A 16,153-nucleotide genomic window follows, 5' to 3' on the forward strand; every position below is an offset into this window, starting at 1 on the left:
CAGACTTAAGTCTAACAAGTACATTGTCGATGAGAAGTTGCAAAAATCGGGTAGAAATATTATCAATTTCCACGACAGAGTGCGAACGGGAATTTCCCCTTATGAATTTACAGATGACTAATATTAGAAATACACTAAGTGCTCAAACATTGACTAGCTTGTTGCTCATCAATGTTAATGGCCCACCGCTAGACAAGCTCAAAGTAGACGAGCTAGTTATTTCTTGGCTGAAGGATGGACATCATTCCACTGCGGATGATTTACCGCCAAAAAGTTACCAACAGGAAATAAATCTGATTTCAGATTTGTTTTAAGGTGGAAAATTACGTGTTACGGAAAATGTATACTTGTATTACTAATGGCTTATTTGTGTTATTCAACTTTGTACCTAATTTTTAGTAAGTCTCTTCTTTGCTTTAGGTAAACTACTTGGAATAAATATTCATAATAAATTGCAATTATGTAGTTGTAACTTAAATTTAACATGGTGTTTTAGTGATTACACAAATTACAATTATGAGCATACTTTATGGAGATGCTCTCACAGAGGGTAACCGAGCACCTTTGTACCCTATGAACAACTGATTTTTCAAGTCTTTCGTGAGAAAAATACTGTGAACTGAGAACACAGGTTTTCCATATTGTACAGGGGTGTTTTCCTGCGAATAGAAGTTTCTTGGAGAATGCGTTCAGAAATTAACACTTGAAAGAATACTCTCTTAATACGAGTATATTTTAGGCACACACTAATTTCCCCCCATCTCGAACTGTTTCAATTTCCTCACTGACAAACACTTTACCATTTTATATCGTAAAGGTCAGATCCACCGTTATTGTAACAGAGTGGTGCTTGAGCGATTGACTAGAAATTAAAACTCCAATTAGTGACAATTTCACAGTCTTGTTTTATTACAAGTGTAAACTCTTTAGTCAGTTTAGAAGAGGCCGTGGATCGATTTGATGACGATGGATTTTGGTGAGTCAGAGTAGGTCAAAGTGGATGAGAGTGGTTCATGGTGGGTGGTGGGTCAGAGTGGGTCACCGTGGGTGGTGGGTCACAGTGGGTCATGGTGGGTGGTGGGTCAGTGGGTCGTGGATCAAGTTCTCATTGACCCACGCCAACTCTGGCGCAAACATAATATACAACTCATTCAAGAGTACATTTTGTTGGCTTTTTAAAATTTTTATTTTAAAGGATTGTCATTTCTCGTGGCTACTTATGCAATTTTGTCCACAGGGATACATGCAATTTCCAGTCATCACGCAAATACATTTATATACTTACTAAACTGCGGCTAGTTGGGGCTCCGCCACTAGACCTCCGTTACTAGGGCCTCGCACCTCAAAAGCCTCTAATCATAATCAATTTAAAAAGAAATGTCTGGGGATTCGCTCTTAGACCCTCTGATATTTCATTTGATCGGCCTACGGCCTTGCACCTCGTAAACCTACAACCATACCGAATCTCAGTTCAAATATCAAGTTGTATGTAGCAACATTTCGGTATCCCGAGATATACCGAATTTCAGTGCGAGTACGTAAGGGCTGCCCACACATTTGCTCGGTCTACGGCCTCGCACATCATACGCCTGCAAACATAACGAATTTTTGTTCAAATAATAAGTTTCATTTCTCTAACATTCCAGGATTCCGAGATATAAAAATCTTTCCTTCCCGCCCCTTTTCTTCCCTTCTAAGACATACATCAAACAACGCTTAAGTACATATATAATTATTTCAAATGAAAAGTCCAAATACTAAATTCTATGCTCCTAATCTCAGAGGTTCTCAGATATCTACATGTTATTATAATAATTAAATCCCCACCCTCTTTCCTCTCCATCTCTTTTCTTTTCCTTTTTACTTAAATATCAAAAAACACTGAAACACATGTCAAATTATTTTCAATGAGAAATGCAAATACCAAATATCAAGTCTCTAACCTTAAAGGATTGAACGTATTAATACAATAATTGTAATCCCCACTTAATTTTCTCCCCGCCCTTTTTCTTCCCTTCTCGGCCACATATAAAAAAAAACGTTGAAATACGTATCTAATTATTTTAAGTGAGGAGTCCAAATACCAAATTCCATGTTTCTAACCCTTTAAGTTTCCGAGGTATAGGCATATTATTATACTAATTGCAATAATTGCAATTTCCACCCACTTTTTACTTTCTACATCTTCCCTGCCCCTTCTAATTTAAATATCAAAAAACACTTAAACAGGTATCAAATTATTTTCAATGAGAAAGCCAAATACCAAATTTGAAGTATCTAACGTCAAGAATCTCGGAGATATGGCCATTTTATTGAAATATTTTCCACCCCATTTCCCCCTTCCTCATCGAATTTCCCAAAGTCCTTCCTTAGTGGTATCCTACGTCACAGATCCTATATACTGTCAAAATTTCAAGTTTCTAGCTTAAGCGATTTGGCCTGTACGGTGATCTGTCACTCACTCACTCAGTTACTAGGACTTTGCCCTTTTTATATACAGAGATTTAAGATTTTATGGAAAAGCCATGGATTTTGTTCTAAGACCGCCAGTGTCTTACAGATGTAATAGCTTTGCTATAAACTTTAAGCAATCAACTGACTGATCTGCGTCTATATGTATTATGTAAAATACCACTTATGATATTTATTTTGCTCGTAATAATAAAAAAATAGAGATGATGACGAAAATTCAAAAACATTCATGATTTTAGCGTAATGCTGCAGGAGTTCAGATCATTGGATTAATCGTAATAAGATAGACTACATTAATTTCCAATATGGGACAAAGAAAATATGCAGCATTACTATGCAGTTTTTCAACGTTATAACTCAATCTGAAAATATTATCATAGGTCTCACAAACAATCGAATTTTAATCCTAACTCGATTAATATATAACAAAAGGTAGATCTATACAAACTACTGACTTGAGATGAAAGTGGCATACTTGTAGTGCGTTTAAAGATATACTAAAGACTAAATGATGGGGTGTGCACAACAGTGGTCTAAAAAATGTGAAAATGAGATTCTGATGTAATCTCTTGTCATTTAAATTGAATTGTCTTCCCACTGAGTTAGATAAAATTCACCTAGTAAATTTTATATATATTATATACATATGGATATTTAAGTCTGGATCTGAATCTAAGGCCTAAAATATTAAAAACAGGAGTCCGAATCTGAACTTCGAAATTTCGGATCTGGATCCAGGAACCGGATATCCGGATCCAAGATCCGAAATTCAAAATTAAGATGTAAGAATGAGACATTTTTAAAGCATTTTTATATCTTGTAAGTAAGAGTTTATAGTTACAAGACTGCAGTGATATGCTACTGGACATCATTATTATTATTATTATTATTATTATTATTATTATTATTATTATAACCTGAAAGATATGCAACCTTTTAACTATAATGAACCTGAGGTCCAGCGTTCCGGACCTTTATTTTATAGGGTGTTGTTTTGAAACACCCGATACATATATATATATATATATATATATATATATATATATATATATATATATATATATATATATATATATATATATATATATATATACTCTGAATGTTTAATTCAGTACAGAAAACCGTTTCTCGCTGTTACCGTTTTTACTCTATAACGAATAACGTTAAAACCGGAAATGGTTATTTCCTGCTATTTTCAGTTTTAGTAGAGAGATTAGAATGAAAGTACAAGATATTCTTGGGAAATTAATTGTTTACAGAAGTCCGCTTCTCGCTATCTATTTCGGTATTTATTTTATAACGACCAACGCTAAACCGGAAGTGCTTGATTTCTGCTACAGGGAGGAGACGATGCCTATTCTTAAAAACGCTAAATAGATTACAAAAAATTCTTCTCACTTGCTCTATTTTTAGAGGATTATTGAAACCGAAAATTATAGTTGATTTCTACCACTTCCGGTTTTTATTATAGAGTTAAGAACGGAAATGAAATGTATTCTTGGGACGCTTCAATCGATTGCAGAAAACTGCTTGTACCTATGACTGTTTTTATTCTATAACATTCACTGTTAAATTTGGAAATGGTTGATTTTCTGCCACTTCCCGTTTTAATAAAGAGATTAGAATGGAGGTGAAATATATTCTTGGATCCCTAAGTGATTGCAGAAAACTGCTTGTATCTATGACTGTTTTTATTCTATAACATTCACTGTTAAATTTGGAAATGGTTGATTTTCTGCCACTTCCCGTTTTAATAAAGAGATTAGAATGGAGGTGAAATATATTCTTGGATCCCTAAGTGATTGCAGAAAACTGCTTGTATCTATGACTGTTTTTATTCTATAACATTCACTGTTAAATTTGGAAATGGTTGATTTTCTGCCACTTCCCGTTTTAATAAAGAGATTAGAATGGAGGTGAAATATATTCTTGGATCCCTAAGTGATTACAGAAAATTACTTCTTGCTATTTGTTACTATTTTTACTCTGTAGCGATCAACGTCCAAGCCGAAATTAGTTTATTTCTGTCGCTTATAGTTTTAATAGAAAGATTAGATTGGAGATGGAACTCTTCTTGGGACTCTCAATTTGTTTCAGGAAACCACTTCTCGCTGTCTATTAAGGTTTCTATTCTATGGGGATCAATATTAAAACCGGAAGTTGGTCTCTGCCACTTCCAGTTTGAATACGAGGTTATGAAAGAAGATCGTACAGTGATTCTCTTTTTTTAAAAAAAAAACGCATCTACTGAAACTTCCACATTTTCATTAATAACTGGGTTTTCTTGATATATTATTGTTTCTTTGTGTTTTCTTAACAAAGCAGTGTAGTAATGAAAAATTATTTATGATTTTTGACAAAAAAATAAAGCAAAATTAGAAAATTAAAAGCAAGAAACCTTTATGGTTATGATACCTTAATTGAGCAAATCATTACGCGAAGAATATTCCGAGAAAAATTAGAGGGAAGACGACTCGACACACTGCACAGGTATTAGGAGCATTTACAAAGATGTGAAGTTTAAAGAAGAGAAAACTTCTACGATGAACATACAATTCACACTCCATTCACAGTTACAATATGCAAAATCAATCAATATCTTCAGTTGAAATTACTAAAAAAAGACAGAAGACTTCAGGTGTGAACCTGCGCTTGGAGCAATTCTAGTAGCAGTATTACAACGCAATCTCTCATAATATGCCTTCGTGGTCAAGCAGGTTTAGTAATCCTATGGACATTCTAGAAGCAAAGGGCGGCAGTTCGAGCTTGACTACAGAAGTTTTTTTTTTTTTTTTTCAATATAGGGAATTTTTCTTTAATATAAAGTTCTATTTTAAAGTGCTTGAAAAAACAAAATCAGATGAACTTTCACATTTCAAATCAGTCACATGTATTCCCCATGTTCACAATACATATATAATGAGAACACATTTCTAAGTTGAATACCAACCTGAAACCAAATGACCAAATTGAAAATTATACCTATTCCTATATACAAGTATCTATCTATCTATCTATCTATATATATATATATATATATATATATATATATATATATATATATATATATATATATATATATATATATATGTATGTATATATATATATGTATTAGGGTGGGCCGAAAAAATTTTTTTCAGATATTCAGGATTGAGTAGTTATCAAAAGTTGTGCATTGGTACGAAATGAAGCCATGCCAAATATGTTGATTTTAAAACAATATTTAACCGGGCCCCCGTGGCCCTAAAGTTCCCAATTTTTTGTTCAAATAAAATGGTTTTAGGTAATAATAACATTTTACCAGACAATACTATTAATACATAAAACATGACATACATGGTTTCAATATACGCAAATAACTATTAAGAGCTTAACTAACTTTCATAACTACCATATTAACACACGAAAAACCTTTGTGTTGAGCCCACCTCAGAACTCTCAAACTTTAAGAGAATATCACTTTTTCGCATCTGGATGCAAAATACATAACACTGACTTTCCGAAAGCGGCGCTTACATTGCTGAATTCAAATAAACTAGAAACAATATGGCTGCGAGCCTCTCTTCCTGTATTGCCTTGACTTCGAAATAAGCATATGATTTTGAATTACAACTCAAAATGCAAAACGATCATTAACCCCATTAAGAAATGAGATATACCCCAATAAGAGCCAAATTAAAGAAATTTAAGAACGGTGCTCAGAAGTTATGTGATATTTTCTCTTGCAAATGCTGCGATAGATTAACCTGTAAGTGTGGTAAATCAAATTATATACCGCTTTCGGAGTGGGAGCTCATATTAGATCAGAGAAATCAGAGACAAATGACGAGTTGCAATGTAGATGAAGCAGAAACCCATAGACTCAAAATAAAGCATGACACACAGATCGATTATGATGCTACGGTACCAATTACAAGAGGGTTACAATCGTTAGCCTCAATCCCGTACTTGGAACATACATTAAGCGCTTCCACCCCGAATTCAGACGATGAAGAGTTCGCATGGAGCTATCGTTTAGAGAATAAAATCTAAAGTAAACCTAAATAAACAATAGTGAGCCCTAAACAAATGAGTACCGCAAAAGATTTAACAGGTATGTCGAATAGGTCGGCTGCTAAAATTGTATCCGCTGTTTTAGAAGATATGAATTTACTGAACAAAACTAAGACAAGGTAGTAGATAAAAACAAAATCCGTAGCAAAATAGCAAAAGAGAAAAAGAAAAAGAAAAAAGAAACCGTCTACAGTGTAAAGCTACTAATTTTAAGGGTCTCTATTTTGATGGCCGAAAATACCAAACTATAGTTCTAATTGACAATTGAAATAGGCAAAGCACTGAAGAATATGCGGATTATATCGATTTGACCGATTGGTCAGAAGTAATAGTAACGAAACCTCCAATTTCGGCTAACGCATAAACAGAAGAACTAAACGAAATGATTGTGGAAAAGAGGAGGTTTCACAGTTTGTCACGTTCCCTTTCCAGACACAGGATTTGGAGAAGTGTCTAAGGGTAGTAACAGAAACTTCTTCAGAAGTATGCGGTAGTGTTGCACGATACGGTTATATACGCGCAAAACTGGAAGCACGAAAGTATCTACCAAGCTTCGGACATAAATCTCAATATTTTGTTCCAAGATTCCGCTCAGGAGCTTTAAGTAAGAGGAGGGTGGGTGGGAGGAACTCGCTGTGTAGCCATCTCCACGTGGTGAGTTCTGCGCTGGTTTGGTGTTTGTTGGTCAATTTTTCAACCTTACCTTATGTATTTGTGTCCGTACTATTATATCTACTAAACACCAATCAGGCGAAGAGCTGCACATCAGATCAGAACATTTAAAATCCTGGGGTCAAGTTAAAGTATTAGGAATCTTAACCAATTTTCTATACATACTTAAAATAATGGTATACATATTATAATAATAATAACACTTTTCGGACCCGCAGAGCCTGGTGAAATATTTTTATCTGCCTCTGTTTTGAGGAAGAAACATAGCATTATACAACTTTTGCACGGTAATCAAACTTAATTTTCCGAAAACAAATATTTCAATAATATTTTCACTACTCACAACCATATTTTTTCAGCATTACGTTTTTTTGGGCTCCCGGGGCGCGGTTAAATATCTTTTTATCCGGCTCTGTTTTGGTAAGGAAACATCACATAATAAAAAAAATTGCACGGTACTCAAACTTAACTTTCTAAAAAAAATATTTCAATAATATTTTCACTATTCACAACTATTTTTTTTTTTCAAAATTAACGTTCTTTGGGGCCCCCGGGGCCCGGTTAAATATCTTTTAATCCGGCTGTTTTGGTGAGGAAACATAATATAACATTAAACAACTTTTGCACGGTAATGAAACTTAACTTTCTAAAAATATATTTTAATAATATTTTCATTGCTGGCTACTTTTGTTTTCAAAATTACCGTTCTTTCGGGCCCCCGGGGCCCGGTTAAATATCTTTTTATTCGGCTCTATTTTAGTGAAGAAACATAATATTATACAACTTTTCCATGGTACTCAAAAAACTTTCTAAAAAATATTTCAATATTTTCACTACTCGCAAATATTTTTTTTTTCAAAATTAACGTTCTTTGGGGCCTCCGGGGCCCGGTTAAATATCTTTTAATCCGGCTCTGTTTTGGTGAGGAAACATAATATAACATTATACAACTTTTGCACGGTACTGAAACTTAACTCTCTAAAAATATATTTTAATAATATTTTCATTGCTGGCTACTTATTTTTTTTTTCAAAATTAGCATTCTTTCGGCCCCCCGGGGCCCGGTTAAATATATTTTTATCCGGCTCTATTTTGGTGAAGAAACATAAAGTAATATTATACAACTTTTGCATGGTACTCAAACTTAACTTTCTAAAAAATATATTTTAATAATGTTTTCATTGCTGGCTACTTTTTTTTAAAAAAATTAACGTTCTTTGGGGCCCCCGGGGCCCGGTTAAATATCTTTTAATCCGGCTCTGTTTTGGTGAGGAAACATAATATAACATTATACAACTTTTGCACGGTACTCAATCTTAATTTTCTAAAAAAAAATTTTTTCGGCCTTTTTCGGCCCACCCTAATATGTATGTATGTATATATAGCCGCGGATCCAGCATATGATCAAGGGAGGAGCTTTACCATAGTTTGCCGCTTTATCTAGTGTAAAGTAGGCCCATTTTATCCAGTGTATACCTGAGCTTCAAAGGGGGCTATATAGCCTATAAGCCCTTGCTGAGGATGAAGTATTTCTGTGTTTAAAAAAGACCAAAGTATACATTGACCTTTCTTCAATCTACTAAAAATAATGTATATTAGGGCCAAAGTGAACATTGATCTTTTTTGATCCAATATTGTTAGTTTTTTTGACGCGACCAGTAAGAATTGGTCTTTTTTGATCCAGTATTTTGGAAACTCTGTTGAGGCCAATGTTTAAACTTTGTACTTATTTGTTTAACTTGAAAGGCGGCGTCTTTTGTGTGACACCTAAAGGAAAATAAGGCAATAATGTTGTGCTTTTGTGTTTGTGAGTGTAAATCTGACAACAATCTGGTTCATAGTGACTAATCATGGTTTAAAGTGTATATTTTGTCAACACTGCATAGGATTGCCAATTCAGCCACTTTGTGGCTAGATCTGGTCATTTTGAAAACCTGGCTAGCCATTTAAATTTTTTTAAAAGCCACTAGTAGCTTTTCTAGCCATGTGCGTTTTGCTTTTAGCCATTTTTCTGAGTTCAAGCACATTTTGATATAGGCTATTTATCGTTAACAAGTGTGTAGCATTGTTTTGGGATTTGTAATACAATAAGAAAACACCTGTTAAAATTTCACTTATATGCTTAATGTTTCACTTCAAGGAGAAGATTAGCTTACATAATTTTCATGGTAATTGCATATTATCTTAATTAATATCTTGCGTTTCTTACTTGCTGAAGTGCTGGAACTTTCTTGTTGATGTAGACATACTAAAATATTTCTTAGTTTTGCGAGGACGTGGTATTCGGACCTATCTTTATTTTTATTTTTTTTTATTTTTTATTTTTTATTTATTTATTTTTTTTATTTTTATTTATTTATTATTATTTTTTTTTGCACGAAATGATCCACTTAGTTTTCACTTTCCAATCAAAATTATACTAGTTTAATTTACTACATTGGTTGCTACTACTATAATATTATATACTTCTTTTTTATGCTTATTTATTCTTTACAGGATATGCATATTCAGGATAATTACTCTTACCTCTATGTTTACCACCACGAATAATTCATATTTAAAACAACACATTGAGAATATTACGATGTGTTATGAGAAATCAACTCTGGTGGCTTTTATCAACAATATATATGCCAATAGTTTCCTGGACCTCAGTACTACAATATTTCTTTCCGAAGACGATGACTTCACAGATATAATGAACTCAGTACTGGTGAACATTGTTTCCAAGCACCAATCTCCAATCATCTACGAAAACGTTGGAAAGACAGAAGAGATCGTAATACACGAAGCAGAATTGTTCATAATATTTATGAAAAACAATTTAGAATCTTCAAGTGACATGGCTTACTTACGTGAGTCAGCATATTTTAACGCAAGAGCTAAATTTTTAATTTTTCTAGAAACAGCAATAAATGCTACACAGGAATATATTCTCTTGGATAATTTTCGGATCATGAAAATATTTAATGTAGTGCTTATTTTTATGGACGACTGTTGCAAAGACAACTCTCCATTGTTCCAGTACAAGGTATTTGATCCATTTACCATAAACAATGGTTATAATAAACTAGGAAGCATACGTAAAGTAATCTCGAATAACGTAACAAACATATTTTCTTGCAAACTAGATGACTTACAAGGGTACACCATATCAACAACTGGAATGAATATGTTACCGTATATAAAATTGGAAAGCGTTGAACATGGTAATACTCAAGTACCGAAGTACTCAGGTTTCGCTGGAAAAATGTTGGAAGTTTTAGCTGAAAAAATGAATTTTACATTTGACCACAATATTCACTATGATGTCCCTGATTTTGGTCACAAACTCCCCAACGGTACATGGCAAGGTGTTGTAGGAGACGTAATTTATGAGCGAGTAGATATTAGTAGAAGTCCTCTCTTTCTAACGAAATACACATACGATGCTGTCGGTTTCACGGAGTTATTGTTAACCGAAAAAGTTGTGTTTATTGTGCCAAAGGCTTCACGAATTCCAAAATGGATGATTTTGTTGCTACCTTTTGACATTTATATTTGGTTGTATATCGTAGCTTCTCATCTAGCAGTCACTGCAATGTTACGGGCAACACAGCTTATCTACCCAATTAAGCTTACGTCTAAAAGTGTCACTGATATTGCTATAGACCTTATATCTCTCTTTGTACAAGTATCTATTCCAGGAAGACCCACACTTCATTCTGCCAGATTGATCATGGCATTCTGGTTAGTATTCAGCTTAGTGTTAAGTAGCGGATATCAAGGATCATATTTTAGTTTGATAATAATGCCGCACTATTCTAAAGACATAGACACATATTTAGATATTTTGCAATCTGGCCTAAAAGTGGCAGCACTTCCTTCTGGAAAATTTATATTAACTGACTCGACAAATCCAATTCTTCAGCGCTTAGGAAGCAAAATTTATGATTACCTTGGCGATGTAGAAGCTATTGTAGAGCACATAGCCATTTCACGTGATGCAGTGTTCTACACTTCAGATAAACTCTTGGAATACGTTATCAGTACGAAAAACGATTCAATAGGAGCTTCTGTTCACTTCGCAGAACAAACATTGGGAAATTATTACCTTGGATTCCTTATACGTAGGTCTTCAGCATTTTTACCCGGAATCAACCAAGTCATTATTCGTTCTCGAGAAGCTGGTTTGATTGAGAAATGGTCAGCAGACATGTTCATGTATAATTTTGATGACATAGACGCTAATATTAAACCTGTGCACATTTTAAAATTGGAAGACTTCTTGGGAGCTTTTTCTTTACTAAGTGTTGGAGTATTTCTTAGTAGTTTGATACTTTTAGTGGAAAAATTACATTATATTAACATCACTATATAGCTTTAAGTTACCAGTCATAAAACTATTATTGTTAAGTAAGGGAGTTTTTTTTATAAAAAAGTATTACATTACTTACTGCATAACTCTCATTACAGAATATTTTATTTTGAAGTAAAACATTTATTTCTGAACTTTGACACAATGTTTCTGGTCACAGACTATTACTGGTGTTGCCAAATATATAAATGATATGTGAAACGTTAGTAAACATAAACTAAACACGTCATTTGTCCCTATCTACTACATTTTTGTTAATTAAATATTTTATGAAGCGTCCTTCGATACCATTATCTTTTGATTTTGAATTTTTAAAACTTTTTGCCATACTAATTGCTCCTCAACTATCCATTGGTAGTTTTGTTTTTCTTCTTGTTTTAAACGTTCTCTGACTCTTTTTAAATTAACTAATTCCTAAGTTGTTTTACTTTTCTTTTGTTTTTTTTTTCTTTTTAGTTTAACGTCCCGGTTTTTTTTTTTTTTTTTTACTCCGAGGCTAAGATAGAGGGTCGTGATAAGATGGATGGTAATAGTGTAATGGAAAAAAGTTGGGGGGAAAACAGGAAAATCGAGGAAAACCCATACACGCGGTGTTTGTCCACCACAAAACCCACTGATCTAGGACTGAACCGGAGACCCCACGCACCAGAATTGAGTGCTCTACCACTGTGCCACCACGATTCCTCTTGAATTATTGATTAAGCTGCTATGTATTCGGATTCAGGTGAAGACAATGCTATACAATTTCGATTCGTCGAATACTAATTCTTTTCATAAAATCCAGAACTATAGCTCCACTACTACAGGTTCTGTCAGCTCGTCTTCTATTCAATCTAAATCTAAATACGTATAGAAATTGAAATCAATACTTTTCTTAAATATACAGTACAATAAATTATAATGTTGGTCAATGTAATGTTTTCATATACAAAATTGTTTATATTTTTATTACCTTAGTAACAATACCTTTCACATATTAGTACCGCGGTGGCTCAGTGGTAGAGCGTTCACCTCTGGTGCTTGGGGTCCCGGGTTCGATCCCAGCCCCCACCAAGTGAACTTTGTGGTGGACAAACACCGTGTGCATGGGTTTTTTCGGGGTTCTCCCGTTTCCTCCCACTTTCTTCATTGCACCATATCATTCATTACTCATCATCACCGTCTCCTTTAGCCTCACCGGCATAACCGTGGGACGTAAAACTCAAAGATTTCATTTCATTTTTTACGTATTAGTAATATATGTTATCTTTATAAAAAGGAAATGTTTCAGTCTGTGAATAAAGCATCCGTGCACTCACAGTTTTACTGCGCAGTCCAACTGTGCTAAAAACTGCGTAAACAACTGAACGATGAATTGAAGAGAGAATGTGTGGTGTAGATCAAATTTTCTTGTAGTTATCGCTTCAGATTTTCCATACAGTGTATTTCTCAAAGCACTAGACAGCACGACAGTAATTATTCCGTGTAGTGTACTTCCTAGCAAGTACATAATGTTATTACAGTATAATGAGTAACAAAAGAAAAGCAGCTATTGGCTGTTTAATTGCAACCTCATTAAAAACTCCAGAGAAAAGGAAGAATTGGGGAATGGTACGTTCAGAAAAACATTTCATCATCAACCGATTACTATATGTCATGCGCTGCATCGGGTTCAATAACTTTTAACTTTATGATTAATACATCGTATGCTCCTGTCTTTTTTTATTATTATTATTATTTGTATTGGAATACTGTGAGTTTTGACGTCCCATAGTACTGGGGTAAATAGTACGCTTCAATAAGTCAGAAAAGTTTACTAGAACCCATGATGACAAAAGTAGGATGTCAACTGAGAGAACTATACGTTTACCTCAGTTAATTACGCGGTTTATCATTGCAAAGACGGCCCCGTTGCTCAGTCCAAATAACTGCGTGAAATCCTGCCTAAATTGAGCAGTTCTCATGGTTTATCGTTCAGTTATGACGTCTCACAGGATAAACTACGCAATAACACTGAAGTGTTTCGGGCCCTTAACGCTAGTTCTTAACAGTTAACAGTCGCCGATCCACCACGTTTGCTGCATTTGAAAATAGATAATAATAAACCTGAACACGAATGTGCTTTGCTATTTATGTTATTAAGACAATGGCCGCATTAAATGCAAATAAGATTGTATTTCTTATTTGCATTGATTACAATCCACAAGTATTTAATTCCGTGTCAAACACAATTTAATTTAGTAACTAACCAATATAAACATAGTATATAAGCTAGAACCAGTTGTTGCCGTTTACATTTAGGACAGTGCAATATTCAACAAGCTCACCGCCAATATAAAATCTACAAGTATTTATGTCATGTCACAATGTAATTTCGTAAAGTTAGACTTATCTTTAGTGAGTACGTTAGCTGCCAACGTTCTATTTGTCATCGTCAGAAATTACGGAGAATTGGTGTCTTGAGTTATTACTAATTGGATAGGTGTATGGTTGTTACAAATTTTAAAATAATGTGAACGTATGGTTACTTTTAAACAAAATATAACCTATATTAATGAAATGTGAAAACAAACTGATTTCAACTTATTTTTACACACCAGATCCTCTGTAAATGCGAATGCAATAACACACCAAGAGTGAAAAAGTGAATGACTGGACTGGGACTCAAACCCAGGATAAGCCATATGGTCTGAGTGGAGAGTACAGACTTCAGGGGTGAGGGAGTGTGTGGCCGTCCTGAGAAGCGGACTAGCTGGCGTAGTGGTTAACGCATTGGCACGCTATCGGGTTCGTGCTGCGGTTCAGTCATTCACTTTTCACTCTTTGTGTGTTAAAGCATAACCTAGTATCTTACTATTAAAATGGGGCTACGCAATGAATTACTACTCTAGATTTTAATGTGTCCCGAACTCTCTAAATGTGTCACGAACTGGTAATGAATTTTAGTCTAGAAATCCTTCATGCGACAGTACCGTACAACGCACAACTAGTGATATTTTTTTCGATTTATGAGCTTAATCTAATGACTGACTGAAATCTGATAGGTAGGGTTGCAACATAAAAATGTTTTAGTAAGTTCTTTTATTTGTCATAGATTATTTCATATAGTTCTGTATGCTTTAATAACGTATTAATTCAGTGTTTAACTTGTTTCAATGAATACTTTTATTTAGTGTTAATTTTCATTTATTTCTGTTTCTGATAGTAAAACTACTGACACATTAGCATGACATCAATTCCTTGTCATTGTCATTATTAATCACTCGGAATGGACATACGATTATTTTAAATCACTTTAACCTAATACTAACCTTTTCTTGTTGTTAAACTGTATGAGTACCTGTAAAAACTTTCTGGTTGCTTTGTCGTTTTACTACGATTTTGTGCTATTATCGTAAACTATTCTTATATTATCTACTATTTATAAAATCTTTCATATTGTAATTAAGATTTTGACTGACAACTAAATATATATTCTTGGCCAATATCTTATTGTCTTTATGGCTTCCTATCTGTAATAGTGAAGAAATTAAGTATGTATGTTCTGTGAACGTAATTACAGTTAGTAGCTAACTTACTAATTTATTTTCTCCATTCATTGAATATTTTGTATAAAATATGGAATTTTATACTTGTATATTTGGCTTCATATTAGTATTCTGAAGAAATAAAAGAATAAAAAACTATATTAATAATAAAAACACGACGCATATATTAATACTGATTATATAAATAATAAAAAACTTAAATGGTATGTAAAATCTATTTATAAATAATATATAGTCAGATACACTGTACGTAAATATATATATGTATTTCATATATATTTATATAATAAATTGTGATAATAATTATACGAGATTTAGTTAATATATTACAAGTTAGTAATTTAAATATTATGCAGGGTATTCCAAACTTTATATAGTCCAGGATTATTTATAAAAAGTATCTTGAAACATGTAAAAATATTTCTTTATAATTTCCCATATTTGGGAGCTAATATACTATGATAATTAGTTTGGTTGGCTATGAACGCATCATGTAGTAAAACAAGAAAGAAAAAAATATGTAATGGCTACTAAGTATCACCTTTTCGTTTCCAAGTGTTTCTTCATCACCTCAATACACCTGTTACTTTATTTATCAATCATCTTGGTAATTACAGTACAACACAGTTGGCATCACTAATACAACGTAATATTACTTTTTCTTATCCGGTAATACATATTATATATATTAAATATATATATATTGGAGATGTTCTAAGAGACTGTTCTTGTAAAGAATACTGGGCCTATGGAACTTAAATCCCTGTTGATATTATTGTATTTTCTTGCTCTAATATACATACGAAATACATTTATGAACAGTATGTACGCTGATATACAACGATAAGATTATTTGATTGACAATTAATTACTAAAAATATATATGCCGTGTAATTTTTCTGATATCGTTATTATGGATACATACACTTACTATGTAATTATTTATAGTCAGGTTCCGTCATTCATAAAATGTTATTCTTCCGATCAGGAATCTGGCAAGTTAGTAATAACAGTGAAAAAGTCTATAATTATTATTATAATAATTAGTTGACCAGGGCTCGAACCTGCATAT

This window comes from Thermobia domestica, chromosome 10 (genome assembly GCF_964235325.1).
Source record: "Thermobia domestica chromosome 10, izTheDome1.hap1.1, whole genome shotgun sequence".
Taxonomy (NCBI): domain Eukaryota; kingdom Metazoa; phylum Arthropoda; class Insecta; order Zygentoma; family Lepismatidae; genus Thermobia; species Thermobia domestica.